The sequence below is a fragment of the Aplysia californica genome, unplaced genomic scaffold (genome assembly GCF_000002075.1).
Source record: "Aplysia californica isolate F4 #8 unplaced genomic scaffold, AplCal3.0 scaffold00484, whole genome shotgun sequence".
Classification (NCBI taxonomy): Eukaryota; Metazoa; Mollusca; class Gastropoda; order Aplysiida; family Aplysiidae; genus Aplysia; species Aplysia californica.
This window is the reverse complement of record NW_004797754.1, coordinates 374,498-380,766: the sequence shown is the minus strand read 5'-3', so window position 1 is coordinate 380,766 and position 6,269 is coordinate 374,498.

Sequence of the window (6,269 nt, the reverse complement as noted above, 5' to 3'; positions counted from 1 at the left end):
TATTATCATTTTCAATGTTGCTGCTATTGTTATTGTCGTCGTCATTGTTACTGTTTTTGTTGTTGCTGTCATCATCATCATCATCATCATCATCATCATTGTGTACAGCAGACAGTAAAACGGTTAAGACCTGGTAGTATTTCCAAAATATAATATAATGATATCATCAGAATCATCATCATCATTATCATCATAACCAAAAAATCTGGAGAACGGAAGCAGTTCGGAGAAATAGAGTTAAAGTTTATTTTCCCGAATATTCGGAGAAATAGAGTCGGCCTATAAGTAGTATAAGAGATGTCAGACGTGCCTTCCTAACTTAGACTTGTCGAATAGTTCTAGCTTTGTTCTCCCTTCTCCTTTTACGCAGGTTGAGGAGCCTCGGGTGAGACAAGGAATGGACGCAACAAAACAGGACGTTGGAACAACACCAGAGTCAGAACAGGAAGGGTTTATTGACGACCATCTCTGTAACATTTTCATCATCATTTTGTCCGTTGTTCTCTCTGGAATAATCAGTTTCTTTGGCATTGTCTGCAACATCATTAACGTAATTGTTTTCTTTAAGCAGGGCTTTAAATACACAGTGAATATTACTCTGTTTGGGCTGGCTATCTCTGATATGGGAGCTCTATGGTTAATGTTGTGGTACAGCATCTGTATCAATCCCATGTTCATAAGGGCGGATCTGCCTTTCCACAACCTAGACGTTGGTTACCTTACAGCAGGATGGCCAAGTTTGTGTTTTAACCGCATCACTGGGTGGCTCACTGCCTTCGTTACGTTTGAGAGGTGTCTGTGTATTGCTCTACCTCTCAAAGTGAGGACAATCATTACAAAGAGAAGAACAATTTTTATCGTTGTTGGAATTTACCTCGCTGTTACTGCAAGCGTTGCACCTGTGTTTTATGCCGCTCGTCTTGGACCGAAGTATTTTCTGCACAGAAATGTGACGAAGATAGGATTAATTTACACACCCAATGGCGAAAACATTCTTAACATATCAAGAACAATCTATTCATTTTCCTATCTTGCATCTCTCTTCACAGTCATCTTGTGTACTGCAATTCTGACCCAAAACATCCTTCGTAAATCAAAATGGCGGCAGTCGATTTCAAGTTCCGGAAGACAGGAATCTTCCTTGAACAAAGACCAAAAACTTGTAAAAATGATTCTTCTTATTTCAATCATATTCATCTCTTGTTTTGTTCCGTGTGCTGTCGGCCTAATCTGCTCGATTTTCTTTCCTGAATTTAGAGCAATCGGTAGATATGTAAACCTAGTCACACTTTTTTGGAGGATAGTTAGAATTCTAGAAGGTGTGAATTCAACGGTGAATTGCTTTGTGTATTATAACATGAGTTCGAAATACCGAAAAGTTGTTGACCAAATGTTGCACAGAATTGCAGAGAAGCAGAGCACCAAAAGAAGAGCAATAGCTGAAACTACACGTACCAACTTGGGGTGACTTGCATGTAACTGGGGAAATGTTAAGATGATTTTAAGATTATTTCTTTTGATATCAAAGCAAGGTACTTAAAGTAATTTTGAAATGCATTAACCGAAAGAGTAATCAATTTGGGGTGTATTTATATAATATAGCTTAGCAGGAACGTTTTTTGTGGATCTGAGGCTTGTTTGGGGGCTACTGCCTGCATTTGAAATGGACTTCTGCAAGATTCCCTCAAACTTGGGTGAGAACCTCCTAATCTATAGCACTTAAAATGTTTTAAGGTATATACTATTAGGCCCTTGGATAGTCAGATAAGCTAAAGAATTTATGTAATTTGAAAGAAAGTATGTAAGGCAAGGTTTTGACAACGGGTGCCTTAGCCACCACGGTGTCCATTGACATGGTCGGGGAGACTAGGGCACAATTAGCTGGTGCCTGTATCTGGACTAAAAAAGTGATTAATGATAATTTTTGGTACATACAATGTGTAATTTTGTTGAGATGTACCTTTCTTTTTATCATATCAGTGTCTTATATGGGACAGATATATACATATGTGTGTTTACTTTTCATGATCGAAAAAGGGATGTGAGTATTTGTTAATAATGACCAGAGATCTCGACAAGCCTATCTGGTTACGGTACCGATACTTCTTCAACCATCAAGTATCCTTGATCATACTGCCACATTTTGAAAAATGAAACCAGTGGCTTGACAAATAGCTATGAATATTGTATAAAATATTTTTTTTGCGATATCCAGTCATCACTTTAATTTTTGTTTGATTTTGTGGGTACTTTGGGGATGTTTCCCGACCGATTGCACATTGAATAGACCACGGAGCCAGAAACCGAAACTTGGGCCATTAGTATACACTATTCTTTCGGAGGAAGCACTCTCAAAAGCATGTGACGAACATTCTGTTGAGAGTTCTCAGAGAGAGGAAGCTAATAATACTGGTACCGGTACCGATATTTCTGTTTCGGGGGCATTCTCGAATCTTGAAAAGTGATTTGGCGATCCGGCTGCTCCTGCAAAGAGACCTCGTCGCAAAAGAATGGATGTGGTTCCCGGGAAGAACATTGGCAATGATTGCAAAGCAAGACCGTCTGCATTTGCCAGTTATGAAGGCAAACCAGTACACTCAAATGATGAAGAGTTTATAGAACAGGAATTTCTCTCCTCAAACTCGGAGTCCGAGACTGGCGTTGAAAATCAGAGACAAACCTGGAACATCTTTGAAAACTTCGTAGAGCCAAATTCTAACAGACCTTTAGAACTGTAGATTAGATCTGGAAGGGTACCGGCAAATGTACATGGAAAAATATAAAGAATGTGCTGTATTTTTATTTCTAATCATGGGGGATATATTGCAATTTGATATATAATTAACAACACTTCAAGTGTAATATTTATCAAATTGAAAATTTTTGTTGTTTTATTTTTGTTTTAAGTGAAATGCAGTGAACCTTTCTTTCCTTGTAAAAAAAACAATAAACATTAATTCTGAACTGAAATCAAATAGTCTACATTATTGCTTGCAGTATGCCTTAAGTTCCTTTCATGTGGGGTTTACTATGTTAAAAGAGAACTTTATTAGGATGACTGAGTCACTCCGTGCTGAAGTGACCAAGGCACCCCCCTCTTTTCACTCATTTTTTTCAAAGAATTGGACAAATTATATTTTCTCCCAAAAGTGTCTAGATCGATACTCTCATGATAAAACTACAATTTAAACTCAAGACGTTTTATATTATGAATCACAGAAGCTATAAAAGGTGTCTTGGTCACCCCGGTTTACCGGTACATAATACAAACGAACATGTAAATGTTTGACAAGTGCATTCAGAATAAATGTGTTTCGAATATACGACGGAATCATGGTTTAAAAAAGTAACACTGTGTATTATGTATGCACAAACTTAATGGCTTTAATTTTTGTTATTTTTATTTACTTACTTACATACTTACTACCCATTACGCCATCTCGTGTTTAGGGCAGCAACAAAAGAGCTCCAGCTCTGTCTGTTTTGGGCCATCTTGGTCTTTTCTCTCCAGTTCACACGGCTCTCGTCAACTATAATGTCCTCTCATAAAATAAATTGTTGTAACAGCACACCACTCGTTGTTTATCTACTTTGTGAAGAGGGTGTGTCATGTCTGTATGTTGATTATTTTTAGAACGATGTATGAACACATTTGAAAAAGGGTCCATATGCACAATATTTTATGTGATATATTATACTTAGCTTTGCTTTGGCTCATAGAGCAACTTTTCCTGACGACTCTGGTTTAAAAAAAAAAGATGTCAGATATAAAAGATGAGAGACTTAGTAGGAGACTAGTACTTATCAAAACAGCTAGTTAAGTTGCTTTGTTAACATCGAGACTAAAGATATGAAATCTAACAGGCTTATATATATCTGCGTGACACTTTTCAGGAAAAGTATTGGGGATTTGCTTTTTTTCAACTTTGGTTAACTATTTGAGCTTTCGTGTGAAATTGAAAGTCTTTAAAATGTGTTCTTTGATTTAGAACTCAAACCAGCTGGATGGAGACTGTTTATTGTCTCGTCTAGAAGGAGTCTTAGTATCGGTTGAAATGCACAAGGGCAATGTTTTACCAAGTGTCTCAATTGGTCAACCCATCCACCCGAATGAGGCTTGCGAAAATATGGTCACACTACGAATGTCTTTAATAATGATACGTAGCAGAGGCAAAATTGAGGGGAACTGAAGTCTTCAGTCTACTCGTTAAATTGCAGAGTGCTATATATTACACAATTTTGTTGTTGTTGCTGTCTTCGTTTCTGGGACAGCAAAATTATCGCATAACACTACGTGCGACGTATATGTCCTCAATGACAGCAATATTATAAACCTGGCTCAAAGAAAGTTCTTTTTGAACTTGTGGTCGACTGCAAAGATGTCCTGCTGCCTCCATTACACATAAAGTTCGGTTCAAAGAAAAACTCACATAAGTTCTTAACAAGGAAGGAGAAGTCTTTAAATTATACCCAAGGGAGCAATTCTCAAGTATCGGTGAGTCAAGTTGACCGACCTCTCCCGTTCCCTTATAAATATTTGTTATAATATAATGGAAAGACTAACATGTAGGGCCTACTATTAAATCAAAACATTTGTATGTTAGGAATCAGAAATCACTAATCAGAAATCCCCCGTGTGTAAAAAGAGAGTAGAAATCTTGAAAGTATTACTGTACAGATAGATAGTCTTTAAGATTGCCTTGAAACCCCTCAAAGAATAGAGAGAGTCAAGGCCACATAGTTTGTCACATAAAGGGGATGAACTAGTAGAAGCCTAGAAACATTATTAGTTTGTTTAAACATCTAAACGAGAAATGTGTTCTGAACTCGATGACAGCCACAACTAGTGAAATAAAACCCAAAAAAACAGCTTAACAGCAAAAGTCTCAAGGAGAAGAAAATGTTGAATGTATTGCTATTATTGTTGTTGTTGTTGTTGTTGTTATTATTTTTATTATTATCATCATTATTATTATCATCATTATCATTAGTGTTCGATATATTACTATTATTATTATTATTATTATTATTAATGTAATTATCATTCTTATCATTGATACTGATATGACATTGGTGTTTTCATTATTTTGCTGTCGATGTCATCATTACCATCACCATCATAAAAAGCCATCATTACCATCACCATCATAAAAAGTCTAGATAGAAAACGACCCCCAAAAAAGAATGACTTCGGTAATTTTTTGACAATTTATGATTTAGCAAAATTTGATCATGTTTTGCATAATTTCTGATTATTTTCCGTTATCATTCTTTTGTTGAAATTAACAGAATCGCATAATTTCACATTTTTGGGCTCAGTTTGCTTAATTTTAGAATTTTTGTGTGCATAAAACTGTGGGGACAGTTTATGGCAGATGTAGCTAACAAAGATGTTCATTGTTTCTCCCCTACGGTTTCCCCTGGAACACTAAAATCTATATAGAGAACAAAAAACATCATCATCTTAATCAATGTTGTTGAGTATAAAAAGTGGGGACGAGCACTCAGGTTGGAAAATGGTATAGTTGTTGAAGACAAGAGATTAAACGCTCCATCCGCGGCTTTTCCTGTGGAACGTAATTGGAAAAATACTCAAGACGAGTAGGCCTATAACCGTAAACGTTTTCCCAATGCCGTTACAAAGGCGGGGTTCTCACAATCAAAAACAGGGGAACATCGATAGTCCAAGAAGTAAATTCGCCATCTAAACAAATGTAATTTACATATTGGCTGATTGTTCTTGAAATTGGTGTGGTAGGTTTTCATACCTTTCTACCCTTCAAGTGAAGGGCGGTTGACCTGAAGACCAGGCCTCTTAAGTAAACTGTAATGAAAGGGAAGTTAACAGATAACAACCGGTGTCCGTGGTGTAGGGGTGAGGCGTTTCCTATTCCCAGGGAAAACAAACAAGAAAAACAAACAAACGTGAAGTCGCTTCCCGGGTGAAAAGGTTGTTGTTGTTCTTTTTTCAATCGAGTATTTCCGTCTGTCTGCAGGCACGTTGTGTCCCTCTCAACTGAATTGACCCCAACAGAGTGTAAGCTGCTCGCCTCCTAGATGATCAAACGTGTATTAGTGGTGTGTTAAACATCTACAACTACAAAATCGATGTCTTATCATAATATGATACAATACCACACCACATTACACAAAACAACATGGAACCATACCATACCATACCACACCATACCACGGGGGCTCTCGTGGCCTAGAGGTTAAGGTGTTGGCCTCTAATTCAAAGGTCCCGGGTTCGAACAGGTAGCGACCGA